Source organism: Echinops telfairi, unplaced genomic scaffold (genome assembly GCF_000313985.2).
Source record: "Echinops telfairi isolate 266 unplaced genomic scaffold, ASM31398v2 ScPeMD7_27;HRSCAF=92, whole genome shotgun sequence".
In the NCBI taxonomy this organism is placed as follows: Eukaryota; Metazoa; Chordata; class Mammalia; order Afrosoricida; family Tenrecidae; genus Echinops; species Echinops telfairi.
Genome location: NW_022103924.1, coordinates 3,485,939 through 3,510,689, shown reverse-complemented (window position 1 = coordinate 3,510,689; position 24,751 = coordinate 3,485,939). Strand labels below are relative to the sequence as shown.

At 42.5% G+C, this 24,751-nt stretch overlaps 1 protein-coding gene and 1 non-coding gene across 2 annotated transcripts in view; both read left to right on the top strand.

Annotated features, from left to right (window-relative positions):
- AOPEP (aminopeptidase O (putative)) overlaps positions 1–24,751 on the top strand; it is a 537,030-nt gene that overhangs the window by 470,176 nt on the left and 42,103 nt on the right. The gene's annotated exons all lie outside the window — the stretch shown is intronic.
- On the top strand, positions 15,253–15,358 carry LOC115869478. The gene has a single exon (XR_004046211.1). It is a non-coding gene; the product is annotated as a U6 spliceosomal RNA (small nuclear RNA).

Sequence of the window (24,751 nt, the reverse complement as noted above, 5' to 3'; positions counted from 1 at the left end):
AAAACATAGAGAAGTATAAAGAAGAAACTTTAAAGCTGACAATGTTCCAGTTACCTTGAGAGCCACGTACTCTATTGGTATCGGTCCTTTAAGTCTTTTAGGGAAAATAATCGCCACGAGAGCCCTGGAGTGTGTTTTACATTTGAGACTTTTATTTTGTGACTTCAAAGCAGGTCATTTGGTGATGCTTTATTTTTTTTAAAACTTAATTTAATTCAATTATTTTGAAACTGCACCTCTTTGGAATGATCTGATCTGTGCCATTCATAAAAGTAACTTGATGAGTCTAGTTACTAAGTGAACTCGGCACCGCTGTGGAGCTGCAGCCCTGTCTTATGCTGACATGTATTCCTTCACTGAGCCCATTTGAAAACTATCTGCTGCCCTGGTGTAACACATATGTAAATCCAGAGGAGCCCTGGCTCCAGCCCAGGGTCACAGGACAGGGAACAGGGCTTCTAGGAGACGCCTTTTACCCTTGACATTCTGTGACCATCAGTGGAAAAGTGTGACAGCAGCAATCTGTGTTTGCTCTTGCCTTCAAAGCAAGAATCAAGCTGACAGCCATCCAAGATCTAAGAGTGCGTGACCAGTGGCCCTCCTTGCTTGTGTATTTGGTGGGTCATCACTGGAAGATGAGCCCCTGTGCAGTAATTAACCGCATGGCTATCCCTGTTCTGCTTTAAGGGCTACACTGAAATCAATACTCCCAACTTATTTCTAAAGAATATGCTGTAACATAGCCCACCTCCTGTTTTCTGGCTTCTATTAAAATGCAAATCACTGTAACTTCAAAGTGGCATAATCAAATCCTGCAAGAGGTTATAACTCTGGAGCTTTGCCTTTTCTGTGGCATTTCTTTGTTTTAAATCTGACTTGACTTTTTTTCCGACTGTCTTGCATATAAAATTGGCGAGAGTCCATCTGGCCGTATTCGTCCTGGGCGAGTGGAAAGGCCAGCGGGTGCAGCGTTCAGCGTCCTGGGGTGTGCAGATGCCCTGCAGGCTCCATCAGTGCCACCCCCACAGTGTGCACTTCAAGCAGCCCTGTGGGCCCAGAGTTGTGGCTGTTCCACTGGTTTCTGTGTGTTGACCGGTGTTCACTCAGAGAAACGGAGTCTCCGTCTTTCTGCCTTTGCTTTCCCCACTTCTGTTCTTATTTCAAAAATAAAGATCATGGCAGGAGTTCAGACAGGTCACCTCTCTCCCTGCCCTTCCAGTAGCAGACCCTGGTTTGGCAGGCACAAGGGCTCCTAAATGCCCAAACCCAATGTCGCCCCACTCTGCTCTTTCCTCCAGGCAGGGATTTTTAGGGACTCAGAGTACGGGAGCACAGCTCAGCTGGCAGAGTGTTAACCTCCTCAGAAGTGCAGCCTTTGCACACTGAGGGGCTGATGGGTTCTCCTCCCGCCAGGAACCAAAGACTTGCTCACCCTCACCTGTCCTCAGCCTGGGTCTGCTTCAGCTCCCCCACAGAATGGAGAAATGAGCCGTGGATGGACCACTTGTGGAAGGTCTTTGCTTGTCCACCCTTCGACTCCACCCAGCTGGCTGGAGGATTATACTGTTGGTGGCCTGTGCGCCACAACCAAGGGACTTTGAAGTTCCAGAGCCCCTTCCCTTCTTTTGATTGCATGTGTTTCTGCTAAGGATGGCTTTTTCCAGTGCACACAGGGGGCATGAATAAGGGGCTCCGTCTCCTGTAACTTTTTGTACTTTGTGGTTTCTCACATCCTGTCCTGCTAAATGTAACTTGGGAAGGGGCATGATCAGAAGGCATATGTCCCAGGAAATCAACTAAGTGCATGGCCCAGAAACCAATTGGCATAACTTGGAGGGGCCTGGAAACATGCCATGGCCCAAACCAACTGAGGACAGGCTTCCGGGAGTGTGTCCTTCCTTTCCGATTGCCTTATGTTTAATGTGCTGCAGGTACAGGGGGCCATAGAGACAGTCAGGCCAGGCCAAGCCAGGATCATTAGAAAGCTTTGTTCAGTCCCAAAGGACCTCTTGGGAGTTGCTTCTGAAGAGCTGGATGTTCTCCAACTACCCCCTTCTTACCTTACTCCCTCTCACTCCTGAGGGCACATCTCATAAGTACCACAAACGTTTCTCGAGCTTTGGAGTAATAAGTCTTATTTAGGAATAAATACATGTACTGTAATAAACAAGCAAGTACCTAGCTGAATAAAACTGAGCAGAGTGGCTGGTAGTTGTTACCACTTCTTATAGTCTTAGCGTTGATTGTATAGGATGTGTTTCTCTGAAGGTCTCAAAGGTCATCTTACTGACTAGGGAGTGAGTGAGTGAGTGAGTGTAAGTGTAATGTGGTTTAAATGCTAGGCAGGAGAATTGATCCTGATGCTCACGAAGGTTCCCGGTAGATTTACATCGGAGCGGTGCAGTTGGACAAACCCCTGGTGTATGTGAGGGAACTTCAGCCCATACAGCTCAGCCAGGCTGTTGCCCTGTGCTGTGAACCTCCAGGGGGCTTCTTCATCACGGGGTCACAGAGCCCTGGTGAAGCAGGTGTGAACCCACTGTGCCCTCGCCTCACCTCTTCTGGTACTTATTTCTCTTTTTGGTTTTGGTCTCTCCTGTCTGTTGACCCAGGAGTTCTGTGCTCTCTAAGTGGCTGACCTGCCTCTCTATTTATATCGCTCATACCCACAACACCCCACAATGTTCCCTCCACTGAAACCACTTCTGCCTTCATTCCTCTCTGTCCTCCTGTTTCTCTAGCACAGCTCTCCCTAATGGGCATTGTGTTAAGCCAGGAGAACCAGCATGGCCGTGCAGTGCCCTCTCCAGCCCCGTGTTCATCATTGAGAAAGGCTTACCGAAGGTGCGTTTGCATAATTCCATAGTTCACACCCTCTCTCTTCTTGGAAATGTAACATTAGAGTAATTATATGACTGTGTGATTAGAAATATGGGCTCAGTGGTAGAATTCTTTTCTGCCATGCATGGGTTATGTGGTTTATATGCAGGCCCAGCTGTCACTGGCAAGTTGCATGTTGCCATGATTCTGAATAGGTATTAGTGGAGCTTCTAGACTAAATGGGACTAGTAATATACTTCTGAAAATCAACCAGCAAAACCCCTATGGATCACAGTAGTCTGAATTGCAGCTGATCATGGGTATGGTGCAGTATTCTCTTCTGTTGTTAATGGGGCTTCCACGAACCAGGGCCAACTCAATGGCAGCTAGCAAGAGCAAGAAATAATTAATGAACAATCTAAATCGCTGTGTCTCTCATCCAAATGGTCACATGGGAAATTGTTCAGCTTTAGAAATTTGAGCTTTAAATTGAGTCTTAGGCAAGAACCACTGAGTTTCACAACATTTTTTTTTGTATTTACTTTATCTGGTTATTTTAAAAAGTAGAGTATGAAATACACAGTGATTCAACATAAGGAAGTCGTAAAAGTCATATTGCATAGCCAAAATTCCATATGCATACAATTAAATTGGTATACTATAAATAGAAATTTAAAATATAAAATTACTTGAAATTATTGACTTAAACCAGCATGGGTTTTAAAATCTTTTGTTGCTCGGTAGCCTTCCCTGGCTATCACCTGTGTTAGTACCTCAAAGCCATCATAAATGAGAGGGATTGCCCATCTAAGACTCGTCTCCATTTCTCTTCTACAAGAAGTTTGGTTTTGTGTTCTGAAATTCATGTTGCTTTGTTTTCTAGGATAAATGTTTGAGAGCCAGGGAGTTTTCAGTACAATTGAATCATAAGCATTATCTTATTTCTTTGTCAAAGCTAAATAATAGTTGCTTCAGCTATAACCTTCTTATACTTTTGAGTAATAACTGTGACAGGTGTCTTCATAATAGGATCCTTAACAGGGGAAAGTAGACTACGACACTGGGCTATTGTGTAGTGTGAGCTTTTACTTTCCCCATTTCTCTTCTTTAGCAGTAGAGATACATTTGATAAAATAGTGTCAAGGTACCAAAATTGAGTTCTTTAACACAGGTGATAGAGAAGAGAGAATTTGAGACCATGGTCTTTATAACTTGTAAGTATAAAGGAGGTGGGAGTAGGGAGTAAGGTTGAAAGTTTGAAGGTAAAGAAGAGCTGGCCTTGAAACCACATGGAGGTTAACATGTTTTACCTTAAATTACATCCTCTGTCCTTCAAGGCCTTGTGGTCTCTTCAGTTTTGTGTGCACCAGCGCTTCTAGGTAACATAGGATGGTTGGGACAGTTACCCTTTCTCTTCTGATCAACTGACCATCTTTGATAAGACATGAACCACACAGAGATAAAGCAGATAGTGTTTTGACCATTTTGCTTCGATGCCGGTTCAGACTTGACCCTGGAGGACAGAGTGGAACTGGCTCATAGGGTTTCTTAGGCTTCTTTAGGAGAGCAGATGGCCATGTTTTTTTGCCTCAAAGCAGCTGGAGGGTTCTGGCAGTCAGACACTTTAACTGCTCGTCTCTTTGAAAGATATCATAGGAGAGGGCTTCATAAAGCTCATAGGAAAATGGAATTAAAAGAATTTGTCCATAAACTTTTTGAAGCCCCCTAATAGAGATATCTAAAGAGAAGAAGCTGAGGGGAAGGGGAGACAGTAATCGGTATAAGATATGAAAATAACAATTTTTGTGTGAGCCCCTAATAAAATGATTTTTAAAAAAGAGAGAATAACAATTTACAATTTATCAAGGGGTCACGAGCAGTGGAGGGAGGGAAAAAAGAGGAGCTGATACCAAGGGCTCAAATAGAAAATAAATGTTTAGGAAATTATGATGGGAACATATGTATAAGTATTTGCTTGATACAATTGATGTATGTATTGTTTTAAGAGCCCCCAATAAACTGATCTTAAATATATATAAAGGAATAAAGAGAAGAGGCTGAGAAGCAGGCCTTGCTATGATTCCTTGCAAGTTGGCTTGGATTGATTGATAGACTTCTGGGATTGTTAGGAATCTGGGGAGAAGTGGGAAGACATCTGGTCCACAGAGCATTTTGTATAATGGTTTCTTGGGGGGAAAGGTTTTTGAGCAAATCACACAACCATGAAAAGATATGATCAAAAAAAAAAAGAAAAGAAAAGATTTGATCAAAGACCCAATAGATGGACCCTAAATAAAAGGAAGAAAATCATAGAACAGAATTTCAAATTCAAAAGGAAACCAAACTTTATGGATCCGTTAAGACTGGAGGAACACAAATCTGTTGCTCAGAAGTGCTCTGTCAACCTTGAACTCAAACTGCCTCCTGAATACTCTCAGGGGACATGTAGGTCACTTTGCATAAGAGAGTGTTCTACTTTAGTGAGTAGCCACTGGAGTCTGAAATACCGTATATACTCGTGTGTAAGCTGAGTTTTCTCAGCACATTTTTTGTGCAGTTTTTGTGTTAAAATTAGGTGCCTGGGCTGCTATTTGGGTCGGCTTATACTCGAGTATATACGGACTTATATACTTAAAAAAAAAAAACAGCATCTAAGGTACAATAATTGCTCTCTTCCATCCAAAGCAAAAAAAGGGTGCAGAGAATAATACACTCAAGAAACACTTCATCCAAAGGGCTGTTGGGCCACATGAATCACAGAATGATTCTCTCACAGAGGAGGCCTGGCCACTACTTACTGACTGCTCTGATCAGGGGCACAATAGGGACTGGGCAGAGTGGGAGAAAGAAATGTAGAACAGAATTCAAAATCATGAAAAAACCCGACTCACTGGTCTAGGAGGAACCTCCTGAGACTGTGGCCCTCGGACTCCTTGCATACGTGAATGAACCCACTGCAAGAGGTTGCCTCTCAGCGGAATGATAGACCTATGAAGTGAAGAGTCACACCGGTGAAACGTGTGCATTTCAGAAACCTTAAGCACAGGTGACCAAAGGGGCAGCATGTGCCCCAAAAAACAAAGTTGGAAGGCAAGAAGGGGCAGGAAAGATATACAAGACATGGGGTGGGGGTGGAGGGCAAGGACCAAGGTAGGAAGTTGGGGAAGCAATTACATTGATAAATTACAACTGGTGTCATGAAGCACTATATGTATCAATTAATTGAGTTGGAAACGAATTTATTCTTAAAACTTTTACCCAGACCACAATAAAAACAGTCCCATGAAGCCATCATGAATTAAACAACATTTTATCTCAATCCTATCTGCCTTGAGCATTGCACTCTGACCTGTGTGAGTGTAAACTGACAGCAGTCCGTCGATGGCACAGAGGAAACATGAAGTGAAGACATGGCGAGCCTGAATTCCTGGTGAGGAAACACTGGGCAGAGAGAGTACTCGCACAGTATCACCTGTCACCAGTGTTACTGAACTGTGCAGGGAACAGTGTGAACAGGTGTGTATGTTTGGTGCATATATTACCAATTCAAATAACCTAATTTTTAAAAACAAGTGAGCCCCTCTGACTGCAGATTCAGGCATTTTGGGTGGTGAGGGGCAGAAATTGCTGCCTGGCTTTAGTTTGTCAGCAGTAAAAGCAGCATCTTGCGGCCTTCATGTGCTCCCCCCACCCCATGCTTTCGGATGTTCCACCTGAAAAATGGACTTAGAAATGGAAAGGAGGGGCGGGGTTTTAAGGCACTAGTCACACTGACTTTTCTTGAATAAAAAGGACTGCAAGTATTTGCATTTTATACCTCCCAGTTGTTTGCTCTAAACTGAGATATCATTTAGAATTTTCCTCCACAGGGATACAGACATAACAGTGGAGATACTATGGGATTGGTGCCATACTACCACAATAAAGGGAATATCATCATAAAGCAAATCATGAATTTTTGGTTTCACAGTGCATATCAAAGTTATGTTTAGACTATACAGCAGTCTGTTGAGAACATTTGAAACATTGCAAGAATGACTAAAATGTAGCACAGATATCCGAAGTGAGCCCATACGCTTAGAATTAATGGCACCATTACGCTTACTCAATTAAAAACCACAACAAAACCCAAGCTTGTCTTTTAATCTTCCCTGTGTGGAATAGATCCTAAAATTTAAACAAGTTCCTATAGTTGCACCCCTTAAAATATAAGAATCATAATGAGGGAGTAATAACTGTTCATCCTTTTTAAGGGTGTTTAGTGCGTTTGACTTGTTTTCTTAATCACTAATTATCTAAAATAAATACCTGCCATGAAATAAAAGTTGTGTTCACATGGTCTTGAGAAAGAAAAGTGTGGCATTGCATTCCTTTGAGTAGATGTCAAGATGGAGAGCTGTCCACATGGACACCACATTTGAACCCAGGACACTGGGAATGAAGTCACCTAGTGGGGCAATAGCCCTTGATCTTCTCAGCCTCCCAGCCTGGCCACAGACCAGCACAAGCACTCAGTCCCCGTCTCCCATGTCCCCGTGTCCTTTCTTGATGATGAGATTGCCATGGGAACAAATGCACCCTGGGATTCTTTTTCCATGTACAGCTTATAGAAAGTGGGAAACTAAGCTTTCCTTTCATAGCAGAGAACTTGCTGATTCATTAGAATATTACAGATGTACATATATTTATATATAACAATAGGGACATAGATCTAGGTACATATATTATGTTAAGTATTAAGGTAGCAGATGGATTGGGCCTCTACTCAAGGACTCCCTCAGTGCAAGAGCACTTTGTTATAATAACCCGGCACTCAGATGCTCATCTTCTTCACATGATTGCTGAAGATAAAATGGGTACATAAGCAAATGTAGTAAAGAAAGCTGATGGTGCTTGGCTATCAAAAGATACAGCATCTGGGGTCCTAAAGGTTTGAAGTTAAACAAGCGGCCATCTAGCTGGGAAGCAACAAAGCCCACATGGAAGAAACTCGCCAACCTGTGTGATCCTGAGGTGTCTACAGGATCAAGCATCAGGCATCAGAAGACCCCAAACTAACAATTGTATCCATGTGAAAGAGGGGGGTGGGCAGAGTGGAGACCCAAAGCCCATCTGTAGACAATTGAACAGCCTCTCATAGAAGGGTTACAAGGAAGGGATGAGTCAGCTAGGGTGCAGTATAGCACCGACAAAATATATAACACTCCTCTAGTTCTGTAATGCTTCCTTCCGCCCCACCCCTCACTATCATGACCCCAGTTCTGCCTTACAATTGAGTTGTCAAGACACGCAATCCAGGACAGATAAACCCCTCGGGAACAATAATGGAAGTAGTGATATAATGAGGGTAGGGGGAAGGTGAGGGGAGAAAGGAGGAACCTATCACAAAGATTGATAAATAACCCCCACCCCCACCCAGGGCGATGAACAATAGAAGCATGGGTGACGGGAGACAGCGGAGTGTATTAGATATGAAAATATAATTTATCAAGGGTTAATGGGGTGGGAGGGGGAGGGAGGGAAAAAATGAGCTGATACTAAGGGTCCAAGTAAAAATAAATGTTTTCAAAAGGATGATGGCAACATGTACAAATGTATTTGACACATGGATGGATGGAGTGTTAGAAGAGCTGTAAGAGCCCCCAATAAAGCGATTACAAAATAAAAATAATACCAGAAAACATTTTTTAAAAAGAAGAAAGGAATATGGGAAAGGAACTACAGGTGTCATCCTGACCAGGATCATACAGTGTCCCACGTTGAAGCAAATGGTGTTTTGTTAAAAAATCCTGTGCTTAAAAAATAACACAGATATATACCTTTATATAAATTAAAAGGTAGGTGCCCTTGGCCAAGGAATGGACATGAAATTTGGTTACACACTTGGCTGCTAACCACAAGGTCAGCAGTTCAAAACCACCAGATGAAGTTTTCTGTTCCCATAAAGAGTTATAGCCTCAAACCCACAGGGTCCTATAGGGTCACTCTGAGTCACATAAAGCCACGTTAAGGTACACTTACCTGTGATAGTTGTATGAAGTAGCAGTTTCTCTGGTATGAAAGAAAAGTTTGGCTTGTTTTTTTTACCATAGTATCAAACATTCTTTCTGAAGCCATTCTTTGTTTATATAAACCAGGAATCTGACGAGAGTTCATTGATCATGATAAGCTGTGCAAATGACTGACCGTGAAAAAATACTTTTGTTCTTGGTGCCCAAAATCTGTTGCCAGAGTACAGTATTGTCACTTCTGGCCATAGATGGTGTGTTGGGTATTATTGTTTGAGATTGCAAATTTTAAAAGGCACCAAAGCTTAGTAAACTCAGGTGTAACTTGTCCACACAACCATCTCAACCCCCAACCCCACTCCCAACATGTTCACATTTTTTACTCCGAATTTTGTGGAACAAAGAAAGCATAACCTTTGAAGTGGGCACACTTGACTCTAGGAGATAGCTGAAGGACCTAGAAATCAGATTTTAGGAGGGCCGAGTGTCCACTTTGCTAAAATGAGAACCCTGACTTATTAGCCATTCCTCACAAATGTTTAGACTCTCCTCTAAGAAAGCCAAAGCCGAAGTGTGTATTCCTGAAAAACTGTGACAGCATTTAAAGTGGCTTAGCCCCAAGTAAGGTAGCCTGTAGCGTGTGAGAGCAAGCCCCTCACTTATTGGGGACTGGTTCACTTCCTCTGACTTGCAGTCCACCTGACCAGCTTTCTGACTTGATTTAACAGTAACGTCAAGTGTGATGACCTGGGGGACTGGTGGTGTTGGTACCTTAGGTATAAAATGCTTGAAGTGCTTTAGATGAAATTTTCTCAAAGTATGAGAGGGAACATTCTTTCTAAAGAATGGTGTGTTTTCAAGAAGGATGGGAAACACTGATTTTACTGCAGTTGCATCAAAAATGGTGCAGTGTAGCAATGATGAAACATACAACTTTCCTTTAGTTCTTGAATGCTTCCTCCCCTCCCCCCCTATTATGATCCCAATTCTACTTTACAAATCCGGCTTGACCAGAGGATATACACTGGTACAGAGAGGAACTGGAAACACAGGGAATCCAGGACAGATGAACCCCTCAGCACCAGTGGTGAGAGTGGTGATACCAGGAGGGTGGAGGGAAGGTGAGGGCGTAAGGGGGAACCGATTACAAGGATCACCATATTACCTCCTCCCTGGGGGATGGACAGTAGAGAAGTGGGTGATGGGAGACATCAGACAGTGTAAGATATGACAAAATGATAATTTATAAATTACCAAGGGTTCATGAGGGAGGGGGGAGGGAGGGGGAAATGAGTAGCTGATACCAAGGGCTCAAGTAGAAAACAAATGTTTTGAGAATGATGAAGGAAACAAATGTACAAAAGTGCTTGACATGATGTATGTGTGGATTGTGATAAGAGTTGTATGAACCTCAATAAAATGATTTGATTTTTTAAAGTGATATAACTAAAGAAACCACCCTCCCAAGCTGGGTGTCTTCAACCTTGAATGACAGGATAGATAAGGAACCAGCCCAAGGATGGTAAGCAGTTTAGCCTGCATCAGCTTGTGGATTCTTATGCGTTTTGGTTTCTGGGCAACTTTATACAAATTTTATATCTGAATATAAGCACATATACAGGAAGTGGAATGAATAAAACTGAGTGAAATAATAAGAAGTCCAATGAGATGGCCCCTTTCTGCCAGAGCCCTCAGTGGCTACAGCAAATAAATGCAGGCTACTTGTCTGCCTCTTCAGGGAGTCTAGTGGTTAAATCTGGGCTAGGAAGGCATAGTAGCTATAAATAGCTTTTCTTGTCACAAAATGATTAAGTTCATATTTTTATAGTGCAAGAAAATGGGTAATCTGCAAGATAGATGCCCTATACTTTTAAATAACCCTGTTCAGGATTCTTAGAAGTGGTGGATCTTGGCATCATCATGTTCAGCTCAAGAAGGGTTCAACGACGATTTACTGATTTGTGGTCTGCTCCAGTCATCTCTGGTAGAAAGCTAGAGGCCAGGTTACTTCTGGGCGGGCAGGTTGGACACAATGTGTCCACTAGGAGGGAGATGACAGGAGCAGCTCCAGATCAGGGCACCTTAATTTTCCATTTCAAAAAGTTTCTGTACTTAACAAGTGAGGCGGTTTCCCAGGATTGATGGCAAACATGGTACTCTAAAGCATCTTGTTAGACCAGGCACCATTTAGAATGACAGGAGAACTAGTCTTTCTCTCTCTCTCTCTCTCTTTCTCACGCTCTCGCTCTCGCTCACCGTGTGGGCAGATGTCAAATGGACTATGTGGTGGAGGAATTACAATACTGAATGCCTTCCAGTATCCTGTAGTCGAATGCCACTTTCGATGCTGCTGGAGTCTGCCTCCTGAGCAGTGGGCAGTCATTGAAGACTCCCACTCACTGAGTGGGTTCTGATTCACAGTAACCCTGTAGGGCAGAGTACAACTGCCACTGTGCTTTCCCACAGCTGTTCATCTTTGGGGGAGCAGAAAGCCTCATCTTTCTCCTGCGGAACGGTTGGAGGGCTTGAACTAAACATGTGGTTAGCAGCCCAATGTGTAACCCTACATGTATCACCAAGGCTCCTATAATTGGGCAAGCCTTCACAATTAGTAGTGATATTGGGATGAAAAAATTAAGATCTTCAGAAAAAATATAAAGAAATTGGATTTGATCTTCAAGGCTCTGAGCATGAACATACACAGTGAAAGAGCCATGGCCCAGAGAGTTTCCACCAGGGTCTAACCTTTGTGCTTCTAAGCAAGCCACTTTAGCACCTGTTGACCTAGTGCCTCTCCCAAGATGAGGAAGGTAGACTTCTGCTATCTTTGCCTGTGTGTTCAAAGAAGTCACACTTTATTTTCACAGAACAAAAAATCATGTGATTTAAAATGGCCTCGGCAGCTGTAAGTACAATACCTTTTTCTGAAATGACACGTCAGTAACGAACCGAGTGTATTCCTAATATCAGTTGCTGGCGAGTCAGGAGAGCCGTGATCCGCAGAGTACTTCGTGACTGCCTCCTCAGTCCATCCCCGGCTGCTGCACAGGCCCCTCTGAGTGGACTCAAACCTCCAGAAAGAGTCATGCATAGGTTATTGCTTTTACAGGGCTACTTTTCATGCTGATTGTATGTTGGCTCAGTTAAAAACAGTGTCACAATTTTAAATAAGTCTTGTTCTACAATGAAAACTCAGGATTTAACTTAAAAGCTTGAAGACAAACTGTTTTAACATAATCAATTTTATGACTTTGCTAATTTGCCTATACCTGCTATGGATCTGTTTGTTTACTGTCATTCATTTATCTTTCGATTCATTTTAAGAAATATTCTAAATGCCTCTGGCACTGTTTTCTGTCCAGAACAATGATTTGTGATGGATGACTAAAGTTTTTTATTCTTGAGAATTTATGAAAAACAATTAAAATTTTGTAATTATTTTATGATTAGTAGATTTCATTTTCCCTACAGAATTAAGATGTGTTAAATAAGCTATTTTAATGCTGAGACCAAAATAGGATTAGCATTTGGGGGACAGTTAAGAGGTCCATGGCGGAGAGCAATATGGCATTTAAGACCCTACAGGAAAGCACCAGCTTTGCTGGGCCTCCTTCATACCTGAAGAGCCAGAAGCTGTGGGGGAAGTTTTCCTCAATCCCTGAGGACCTGAGTACAGAAGGCAAGGCAGTCACGTGACTTGCAGGCAACAGCTACCCCATAAGATTATCTCTTCCCACAGGCCTGAGCCTGCACACTCAAACTGCACTCACTCTCCTGCCCTTTGTGGAACTTCACGCCTCGCCTCCTTGCCCTGCATTTTATTTTCCCCTTTAGAGTGCTGCAGCTGTCAGGAACCGTTCTTCAAGAACTGAAGGTGAAGGAGGACCATAAATGTATGGTGTACAATACTGCAGTAAATGATCAAACACAAGCTCAAGTTAGGCTTCCAGCTTTAGCACCGTTGTAAACCCATATTATAACACCCTGTTTCTAAAGGGAGAATGTGGAGGCCCCTTCTAAGTGCATTTTATCTTAGACTGCCACCCCGCCTTAGGGCTCCCTGTTTTTCAACTCTTCTTCAGAATCTGCCTCCATCCCTGAGATTAAAGAGGAGACAGGGAGACCTTGACTCTCCCCCCCTCCCCCAACCCCTTTCACAGATTTCTCGTTCCCATTACCTCCCTGATCCCTTCATAGAAGTGGGACTTCTCTGTGGATGCAGACTTGCATGTGAAAACACGGGCTCATAAGTGCGTATGAGCGCATTTGAGCAACCACGTCCACACACAGCCCCACCCCGCATCTGTTCACGTAGCTGTAGTAGTCAACATTTCGCTCATTCCCGCTTCTCAGGCTTGTTTGGGTCCACAGACAATAAGTAGCATGAAGTGATAACTGAAGACAGGAAAAACAACAACAGCAACACTGATCACAGGAACAATCTGAAAAACTCCTTCTCTGACATAAGGGGGCTTCAAAAAGTTCGTAAGGAAACGTGTCCACAAACTTTTGAAGCCCACTCTTATAAGACATGGTAACGAATTGCAGTTTACTCCTTAGTGGAGAAGTTATTCATTGTTGCACTTTGGAAAGAAACAATGACAGTGTGAGCTTTGGGAAACATCAGGATGGGTTCCCTGACACAGTTCAGACTTTGCATCTGAAGAAAGGGAAGGGCACTGATCTTGTGGACACACAACTCTCAGTCAATCGAGCCCCGGCCTTTCCCCAGGCCTCTTACCGCTTACCCAGCCAGGCTTCTCAACCCGAAAGGCCCCCCGCCCTTCAGAAACACAGCCAGAGCGAGACGTTTCATGGGCATTGGAAAGTTGGTAGTTGTGTCTCATACTTTGAACGGTCTAGCAAATGGTCTCAGGAGAAGGTTAGCTTATACTAGGGGGAAAAAATGGAGGAAACTCAGAAACAAGAATGTTTTTAAAATCAGTTTTGCAGCACTGTACATTTTTTCTACACTGTTGTTAGGTGCCATTGAATTGATTTCGACTCACAGTGAGACCCCTGTGACCGAGAACGGCCCCCACAGGATTTTCTGGGCAGGAAGGCTGGCCACTAGACTGTACTTTGGCACAGAGTTGGAACCGCCAGCCTTTCCATCCGCTGCCTCCCGATTCATGGCTGTGCATCCAGGCAGCGCTGTGTCTTCAGAGTTTGGGGTGTGGCTCCGTGCGCATGGATTATGTTGTATTTGTATGTGTGTTGGGGGAGGGGTGGCACTTTTAAAAAGTACAATAAACTCGACTTCGATCTCACCATATGTGTTGAATTGAGCACAACTCTTCTGAATTTAATGAAGACTTTAGCCTTTAGGGGTAAATAAAACATCACTAAACAGAGATGGCCTGAATATTTTTTTTGCTGGCTGTGATAATTAAAGCCATGAAAAAGGTGGTGGGGTTATGTTACTTATTAACTTGAATCACTCTTAGATTTGATCAAGACGTGGTTGCCTGTGGCGCTGTGTTTCATGTTTGTCCTTTGTTTCATTGGTGTGCTGGCCCTGGCCCTGTCACTCTGTAAAAGCAGCACGCAGGCAGGGCACCAGACCTCCTATCCAGCTGCCTGCTCATCCCGACAAGGCCCCTGCAGCATGCTTCCCAGCAAGGAGACTTGAGCCTGAATGTCATTTGCAAAGTTGTGGGAGGAGGTACCTGGAAGAACTCCTGTCCCCACCTTGACTGGAACTGAAGAGTCCAGCTGTACCTGAAGTTGAGAGTTTAGAAAGAATATTTTTATTTTGCTCACATACGAATCCAAACATGAAGAAGCAGATTGGCTATAAAGGTACTTGGAAACTCAGATGTTTTTGTTTTCTGCAGTTCTTGTAGCAAATTACTACAAACGTAGTGGCTTAATGTAGTGTAACTACATGTTCACACAGTCCTGGAGGTCAGAAGTCCCAAACCCTATAGGTTTTACTGTGCTAAACTCAAGTTATCAGCAGGGCTTAGCTTCTGGGGGAGTATGCATTTCCCTACTGTTAACAGCTCCAATGGTTGCTCGCATAGCATAGCTTGTAGTCCATTCCTCCAACTGCAAAGTTAGCAATGTTGGGCTGACTCTTTCTCACAGCCATCCCAGCACCTCTCTCCTGCCTCCCTCTTCCATTTACAAGGATTTATATGATTACACGGGGCCCACCTGGGCAATGCGAGATAACCTCCCCAGATCAGCTGATGAGCAACCTTAATTCCCCCATTCAGGTAATCTAACATGCTCACAGATTGTAGGGATTAGGATGGAGACATCTTTGGGGTTACCGTTATTCTGCCAGTCACACCAGAGAATGTTGATAATGTAAAGATAAGTGGACTGGGGAGATTCATAGGTTCGTTAGTGGAGAAACAAAATAAGGTATTGGAAGTAAAATTTCAAGTTTGTGAGAGCTTCTTAAAGCTGTCTGGATGTGCTTGCTTTGGCGGCACATATACTAAAATTGGAACGATACAGAGAAGATTAGCATGGCCCCTTCGCAAGGATGACACGCAAATTCTGAAGCGTTCCATATTTAAAAAAAAAAAAGCTATCTGGAAAAAATATGCATATAATATTGCAGGACAAAAACAGTTCCTAATTGTAATTTTCATGTGGTTTCTACCTCACTGTAATATCTAACATGCTGACTACTGAATATAAAGAGAAATTTTCAACATGACAATAGGTAATTTTAGTGTAGGGGAAATGACATTTCTCTATTCAAAAGAGTAACCCAACTATCATAGTTTTATTTAAGAATAATTGAACTAATTATTTTATCTGGGCAATTTTGGGGTGGTTTGCTATGATTTATAAGGAAAAACTCCAGTAAAAATGATCCACTATGTGTAACACCATAGTCTGTGTACCAGTAACTGGCTATTTCTCTGCCCACTTTAGCCCCAGTCATCTCTCTCAAGACTGTGGTCTCCCCTGCCCTATTTGCAAGGTTATTGCAAAGTCAAAAGAAATGGTAGACTTGAGAAGTTCTCTGGGAGGTCAGTGCCATCTGCATTTACATAAAGCAGAGTAGCTGTCAAAATATTCCTAAAAGAGAGAGGGCATTACCTGCAAAAACCTTTCTTTGCCTACGAATTTAATGGTGTGCGGCTCTTTAAAAATGATTGTCTTTGAGTTTTTAGCTTTGAAGTTGATTCTGTTTTAACAAGTTTTCATCACTTGGCTGTTAAGAGTCCTTGCTTATGATCCCATCACAAGGCAGATTACATGAATTCAGCACTGGGCTCCTGGAAGAGACTCAAACCAAAGGCATCCTCCCAGGCCTTCAAGGAGCACAGGCATTTGAGCATCACACGCAGCAGTCTGACAAATAGGGTGACTGTCAAGAACATGAGATGGGAATGAATAAAGACCAAAGAGGGTTGTATGTCTGCTGGATGAAACTAAGGAAGGGCTCTTGAAAATGGTGCCCTTGGAAAGTGCTTAGAGGAGAAAAAGGACATTCTAGGCAAGAGGAATGGTATCCGCAATTAATAAAGGTTTGATTGCAAACAGGAGCAACATTAGAGTTGGTGTCGTGCCTCCCTGCCTGTGCTAGACCACACAGGATCCTTGATAATATCTATTATCAATTCTAATCATAGACTAGTACATGAGGAGAATGGTTGTAAATTGCTCAAATGTAGTATTTCCCCCATTATATGAATATTAACAATAAAATCGGAGACCTGGTAGCACAGTGGATTCTGTGTTGAACTACTGACAGGCAGCAGTCCAACACACCAACTTTTCCGAGGGAGAAAGGTGAGCTGTCTGCTCCGGAAAATATTGACTGCCTTGGAAACCCTTGGGAGAAGTTCTAATCTGCCTTGGAGGGTTGCTAGAGTCAAACTAGACCCCACGGCAGTGGGTTTAACAGTGGAATTGTTTAGTACATCAGATTACAGCTTTTTTTTTCCAGCAACAGTTTTTTGACACATAATTTACATAGATTACAGCTTTATTAGTTAGAACATTATTAGCAACCTAGTAGGAGCCCTTTAATTTCTTTTTTCCTATAATTACTGTTTCATTCTCAAAAAGATTATTGATACAGGCTTACAACTATTATTTGCCACAGTATTGTAGCTGAAACGCCAGAAAAGTGGGCAAAATCAGTGAGACTATGAAAATACCAGCACAACAAACACAACGGTGTGTGCCTGTAACAGGTACAGACAGCTCTGAGGGGGCGTGGTTGGGGGGGTGGCACGAGGTTCAAAAATAAATTAGCATGGTATTTTTAGCCTTGTAGGTACATTGATTATCAGAAGCTGGGCTTACAGAAAATATTTCTGATATATTTTTTAGTTTGGTGAAAATTGATAAAGTTTATTTCATCCAACAATTTCTACATGTTCCAGTCATTGAAGTTGATTGCATCCTTCAAGTCGTGCATTCTATTTTTTCAAAAGTTTTTTGGCATATAATTTGCATATCATGCAAGTCAATAGTTCAGTCACATTGAGAAGAGTTGTCCAGTCATCACCACAATCCGTTTTAGAACATCTTCTTCATTCTTGTACTCACTGTTATTAGCTCCCTATTTCCCCCCAACCTCCCCTACCATATCCCAAGGAATCATTAATCCAGTTACTGCCAGAGAAAAACATTAAAACAAACAAGAAAACAATAACAAAGTAAAGCAAATAAAAACCTGAGTGGAAGAGAAAGCAGAAAACATTAAAAACTAGAACAAATTTAAATGATAGGGTGCTAACTTTTAATCTAACTGCATCTGTAACGATCTACTTTATGGAAAATATTTCTGTTGCTATAACTAACTACAGATATTTAAATTTAAAAAATACTAAACTTCTGCTAAAAAACTTCTACCCCAAACTTTCATAGACGGACAATTTGGTGTCACCACCGCTGGTTGTGTCAATAGGCTTGGCCTGCACCCCAACCCCCTCTTGCCGCCACTGACTAGAAAAAGCCAGAAAAGAGAGTGAGGGACCAGGACTGAACGGCTGGACCGGCCCACATGGGAGCATGTATGACTGTGCTTCAGTCTGGAGACAAAGGTCAGCGTTGTGCTTGAGCCGAACTGGCCACCCTGTGGAGGGAGGGGTGTGCACCCTGGGTTTTTCACCCAAGTCCTTGCAATTAAATAGGCCTGATGTGGCCCTAGGGCCTGCACTAGAGGGGGCCCTGGTAATGGCTTGGGGAAGAGGAGAATAGGGAGAGCTCTAAGGAATGTTAAGAGTCAAGGGCGCATTCCACGCATCGTTTTGGCCTGTATAGGACAGTTGGTATGAGGAGCCAGAAGCAAAATGGGTCTTTACAAGGAAAGGATGCCAGCGCTCGGTGCCTCCTTGCCACCCCGGCGAGTTGAGTCCTGTATCTATGGCTGAGAAAACCCGAAGCCCAAAGTACGTGCCTGATCTCTAGTGAGTAGCCAGAACCCAAACACCCCGTAACTCGCCACCTGAAGACGCTCCTGCTGTCTGCTGTTGTGTTGGGAGGGAGAGAGGTGCTCCAGATGGGAATGCGCCCCACGTGGTGGAGTCTGCGGTTGGGGGCGGCACCGCAGGGAACCGCAGATAACTGGTACTTCAGGGGTGTCCCCAGGCACTTGGCCCGGTAAGGGTCAGGGGTCAGGAGGTCGACCACACTGGGTGCCTCCCTGGGCGCTCGCGGGCTGGTCCGCACGTCCCCATTCCTTTCCCAGCGCCCTGTGCCCAGCCTCAGCCCGCCGCTCGCGCTCCCGGAGCCCCTAGGGGCTGCCCAGACAAGCGCCTGCGGGCGCTCCGCGCAGCCTGGGCAGCTTTGGGACTCGACGGAGCTGCTTCCCAGTAGTCCAGGACGCTGGTCGCATCAAGTCGTCCTACTGCTTTTCCATGGTTTCCTTCGGAAAGGGAAAGAGTTACTTTCCTCGTGTGACGGATGTTTTTCCCCCTATTAAAAGTTCATGGTCTCTGCGCTTCTGATTTGGGTCATTATTTACTTGCAGAGATGAACGTGCCCCAGGACAGTGTCTGTGGTTCTCACAGTCATTGTCTTCGAGTAGTTAGCTCTTGTCAGAGGAAGTCAGGGGTAGACTAGGTAAACAATGCCCAGCGCTTCTCTGCGGCATTGGTAGTGTGTTGGAGGAGAGAATTTGCCCTTCAAACTCCTTGGAAAGGTTGTGGCCCAGATTTAAAAGGTAGGATTGGCTGGTTTATGAGCTTGGTGGCTCAGTTCTGCTGAGCTCCAGTTAAGAAGGAAGTGGGGGAGGTACACTTTTCTCAGATTTAAAAAAAACGAAAAAATCATTTTTCTGAAGTAGGACCCCTGATTGGAATATCCAAAAAGGGAAATGATCAATACAGAAATAATCTGAACAAACAGTGTTGGAATCACTGGGAAATGATATCAGTGATGTTGGTGAAGAACTATTTATCTTGAGGGCAAATTCTGTCAAGACCGTGTGAGTTACCGGTTATTTTAAAGCTCTCCCTAGTGCTACTTTTCCATTTAAAGCAAATTTGGAAATTTTAATCTTATTTGACCGGTACTTTGTGCTTATTAAAAAAATTGCTAAAATTAAAAGTTTACATGAGTGATGAGGCAGTTAGTAATACTTAGCAAGAACATTTTGCAGTAATATTTATTCATTCCTATGTCTCATGTCTGATTATTTAGTTTATTTGAAGTAGATAGCATGGACTTTTTGAGCTTAAAATGCTTCTAAAAATAAATTATAATGATTTTAACGTTCTTAATATATTTGAAACATGCATAGACATACACAGAGTGTTGGCTTAAACTAAGAACGATTTTTAAGACCATTTCCAAATCTTCACGCAGTGGGGAATTTTGTAAGGAAAGGATTTGGGGTGTAATGTTTTCTCCCAAGGAGTGTCTCCAACTCGCCCTCAGCAGTTGCTCACCATGCTTAGTTGGCCGCAGAACAAGGGTTTGGGAGTCCTTTCCCTCCGGAGGAGCCTGTCTACACAGTGGTTCTATGCGCCCGCTGGGAAATGCTTGTCAAGAATAAGATGTGGCAGTGTGCTTCTGGAAAGCTTCAATTCTGCTCGGTCCATCGGGCTGCTGGGAGTTGTAATCAAAGCCGATGGCAGTAGGTTTGGTTTTTCGGTGTTCCTAGATTCTGCTAGCTTATGTTCACCGGTATAGGGCAGGAGAAGCTTTTAAGAATGCCACCTTGTTTTTAGGTAGGCATTTGAAAGTATTAATATTTGGCTTTAATTGTTGCCCTCCATTCTATTTGTTTTCATTTGATTTTTTGAGATTAAACCTTTTAAATGGTTACTACAACTAAACTATAGATTGTTTAAATATTTGTCATACTCTGTAGAGCAGCAAACAGCTGCTAAAAATGGCATTTTGTGATTCACTTTCTGTAATGTGAAAAATTAAGATAGCCATTTTTAAATGGAGATATTTTAGATCATATCCTAGTAAATGCATGGATTGGGCTGAAAATCATACATACATGTAATTTTTGAGAAATAACCTGTTTTTGAAAAATATATAGTAATAGAAGATTTGTTTAACCTATTTAGTTAACTTGTAAGTTTTCGTTATTCTTCTGAAGGGATACATATTACTTTAAAGATCAGACCAGTATAGACTCTAAAAAAGACTTTATAGTTATTTTCGTTTTCTAGGCACCTACTTTAGTTATAATTTTACTCTTGTAAATTTCACTGTGTATGTAAAATGAATTCATTTGATAGTCGGAGCTGTCGAATGGACTACTGTCATCATTTTCTAGGAAAGAGTCACCTAATCACTTCCCTTTCAGGGTTGGACTAGTGGTTTAGGGGTTGTGTAGTTAGTATGGTTTCATTTTTGTTAAGTACATTTCCAAGAACTTCCTACATCTCCCTTAGTCCCCCAAAATAACTTTGCTGAAATTCGGATTCTGCAAGTAGTTACTCCAGTTGGTAGTAGTTTTCAGTGTTTGTGCAATTGCTGTACAATTGAAGGTAAGATGGATGTTTCTTCTGTGCAGAGGGTGTGTTCTGGTTCTTTCTAGTGAAGATGCCAGGCGCTAGCCTAGTGCACCCAGAAGACCACTCTGGCATTTGGTGTTTTCCTGTTTGAATGCCAGGTAGCCTCCATTCAGCTGATTGTAGAATGAACAATTAGCAACCTTCCCTGGTACTAATTAGAATTACACATGTTGTTTACTAGTAATGTGCCCTGGGTGGTTTGTTCCCCTTTTATTCGCAACACCAGTAAATTATAAGAAAATGAACCTCCCACCACATCACTGTACATCTTGGAAATTTCTTTCCAGTGACCCCGGAGCATGTGTTCAGCAGGAGGGACCAGATTTGGAAGTTTGACTTTATTTTTTTGAACAGTGAGTCTCCCCCTACCCCAACCCTTTAAAAAAAATTTTAGAGTTCTACCATGGTCTGGTGTTTTTCCACAGAACTAATATCCTTGTACTATGGTAGATATACTTACGTCTTAAACTTGGTTTCTTAAATGTAGTGTGCAATGAGAAAGTCTTCACATTCTATAAATTAAAGGAAAAATTGCTACAGCTATTAATTACCTTTGTTCTCAAAGCTGTTTGAGTTGTTGGCTGTGTTGAAACTGGTTTATACATTGTTAAAAATGCTGAGACGAAAGCTTCTCATTAGAGTTAATTGCTGGGTTGGAGGCGATTGGCCAGAGAGAAAGCGAGGGGCGCGGGGGTGGGTGGAGGACAGCCCGGTGCTTCCAGCCCGGGGTGTGGCTGGGAAGGAGCCGGTGGAGCCGGGACCTGCCCGCGACGGGCGGCCCCCGAGGGCGGGACCGCGACGGCCTTTCCGGGGATTGGCTGCGCAGGGAGGGGCGGCGCCGGCGCCGGCCTGCGGAACTTATCTGCCTGCGCCCACCGCCGCTCAGGTAGACGGACGGCGGGCGCCAGCCAGCTAGCTCCCCGAGAGGATGGCCATTAGTAAGTAAGACCTTTTCCGTTCCCAGCCTCTGACCTCCGCCCGCGTCTCCACAGCTGCGGCCTGTAGTGGCCTTCAGCTGTTGTTTGTTAAAAAGAACCTCAAGATCTGTGAAATCCCTTCTCGTTTTCCTCCCTTTAACCCGATTCTTTCCACCAAATGAGCTTTAACCGAAAGGGGGGCTCGGACGTGGGGTGGGGGCCAGTCAACTTCGGCTCACTGTCACTGGTTTGGCCCCAGAACGCCGCCCTTCTTTGCTCTCGGCTAAGGAAACCTTCGGTGGGATTTTGCATTCCCGCTACCAAGATGAGATCATTTGAATGTGACTGGGTTTTCTGTTTGCCTTCAAAACTGCCCTAAGACGCCGTCAGCGGCTATCGCTTTGTTCTGACCCGTCCCATACTTGTAAACGTCTTTACCATTTCAGAGTGCCCTTGTAATTCGCACAGTTAGCAGGCCTTTAAGTAAATCAGCCAGATAAACGAATATTTCTGATGTACTCAAGAAAGCTCATTTGAAGGGCAAAGTCAGCCGGGAAAGAATCACTTCTGTGTGCTTTTGAGGCTTACATCCTTACTGGAAATGTGTGACCCAGCGATGGCCTGCTCCTTGGACTCAGTAACGAGCACGCATGCTTAGAAACCTGTACCAAATGTTGGGTAGCTAACTAAAGATGTACAAGAAGCTACTTCTAAGAGGTTGGTTAGGGTTTTTGTGGTTCTCGATGCACAAGCTTCCTGTGTTCATTTTTCTCTTTGGGTCTCAGAAGTAGCTATTACTTTTAAAGTTCAGAAATGAGAACTTAAGATCATGACATCAAAAGAAAAAAACGGCCTCAAACCTATGAAGTTACAATTAATAGTCTTAAAAATCTGTATGTGTGTGTCTCCCCCCACCCTTTTTTAAATGGTGGCTCTAGGGCCACTGGTTTTTCAAATTTGTTTTAATTAAGCAGAGCTTTACTTTGAACAAGAATGTTTAGATTATAATTGCTATGTTGTAACATTGTTATAAACGCCAAAGTTAGCAGACACTACTGTGGAGAGTTAAGTAGTAGGGACAAGAGGAACATTTTTTTAAAAGCGCTTTTCTTTCTTTCTACCTTTTAGGTTTAATCGTTTTGTGAAAAACAAAAAAAAAAACCACCACTAATCTCTAAAAAGAAAATATTTCATTTCTGCCCTTGTGTGTGTGTGTGTGTGTATATAGTGAAAATGTTTTTCCATAGTCTATTTGCCATTAAAATGTTGACAATCAGAACACGTAGCAGTGTTGGAATATTTCTTGTAATTTCAAAAAGTTATTCTGTGCTTTTAAAATGTAGAATAAAAAATAATGCACCCTTTTTGTACATGAACACGTTGTCCATATTAGGAAAGCTAACAAAAAGACTAAATCTTCCATTTTTCTAAACTTTTCCAGGAGTCCCTTAGGAAGAAGTGTGTGTGAGATTTTAGATTACTACTCATAATGCACATCTGTATTTTAATCGTGTTGCTGTCAGCACTTAGGAAAAGAAATAACGGGCACCTACTAAGATTTTAAATCCATAATTAGCAAGCAGCATCAATTAATGGGAATTCATTGAGCATTTTTAACGACTTTCGTTGATAAACTTTCGATTACTTTGAATTCACATGGGAAAAAATGCTTCTGTAGTAGGTAACCAGCAAGGCTGCATTTCAGATTTCCGGCTACTCGTGTAAGCATCAGGCTGCTCTGCGACCAGAGCCCGAACGGGAGCTCCCATTAGACAGACCGCAAGGTCCCGGCTTTCACCACTGTAAAGGGGATGCTTTGCCCTAGAAGAGTAATTTTAAAACACTTATTATTTCAGCATATTCGTTTCGCGGGAATCGTTTCCATAATGATAGGAAGTCATTAACTTATGAATTATTCAGCCATTGGTTTTTATTCCCTTCAAATGAGCTATTACTGAAGTGAAAGAGAAAAAGAAAATAAATATGAAGTAAACATTTCTTGAATGTATGAGAAGTTTTGGGGTTTTTCCTTCATCTTTGTATTAATATGCATTGCTGTGAGTGTCGAAGTGACTCTTAACAGATTTAACTATTTTCCTCACAAGTGTTTTAAAGTTTATTCCGGATATTAAATATCTAGCCTAGAATCTAAAAGTATGCAGAATTTAAGTTAAATATTTAAGTTAAATATAAATGATTTATGTAATCATTCTTTGAACATGGACGTGATAAGATGATACAAGTACTCTCAAGGAATTTTCAGTAAATAACAATTTTGCACCTTTATTCCCCCAACAACAAATAGTCTTGCCTCTTCACCATACCTTTCCTCTACATCATTCCTTCCCCTTTCTTTTTCATTTGTGGCTGAGAATAAAAATTTAAAGGTCCATTCCTCTGTGACTTTATAACAGAAACTGCTGACAAATTGTAATCATGTACTTAAAAGTTAAGCTAAGTATAAACTGGGAAGAAAATATAGAAAGAAATCTAGAAAGTAAAATTGAGCACAGTTATTTACGGGTATGTTGTCGCAACTGCCTATAAGGAACACAGGATAGGAACTAAAAATGCAACATTAGAACTTTAGACTCCAGAATTAGCACCCAAGAGTGATCTCACTCGTGAAATTTAGAAATTAATGTGTATTCTATATAGGTAGGTAGGTATGTGCCTGTCCACGCCTTAATCTGGTGTTTAGCTGGAAGACAGTGGATGGTTTCTCCTTTGTTTTGCTTCTGTTTTTGCATCTAGCAAATATTGTTAAGACAATCATATCCAAAATGCTTTTGTAGTTGTTTTTTGGTTTTGCAGTTTTTCCTCGTAGCTCTTGCAAGTAAGCATTGTACGGCTAATTGCACGGTGGTGGTGCTTCAAATCCACCAACTGCGCCAATGATGAGACTATCGGTGCCTGTAAAGATTTATCACCTGTTATAGGGTCACGGTGAGATGGAATTGACTGGAAAACGGTGGTTTTTTGTTTCGAGTTGTTTTGTTTATTATTTTTTGGTAATATTTTAAAACATATCTAGTGACAGCTTTTTTTTTTT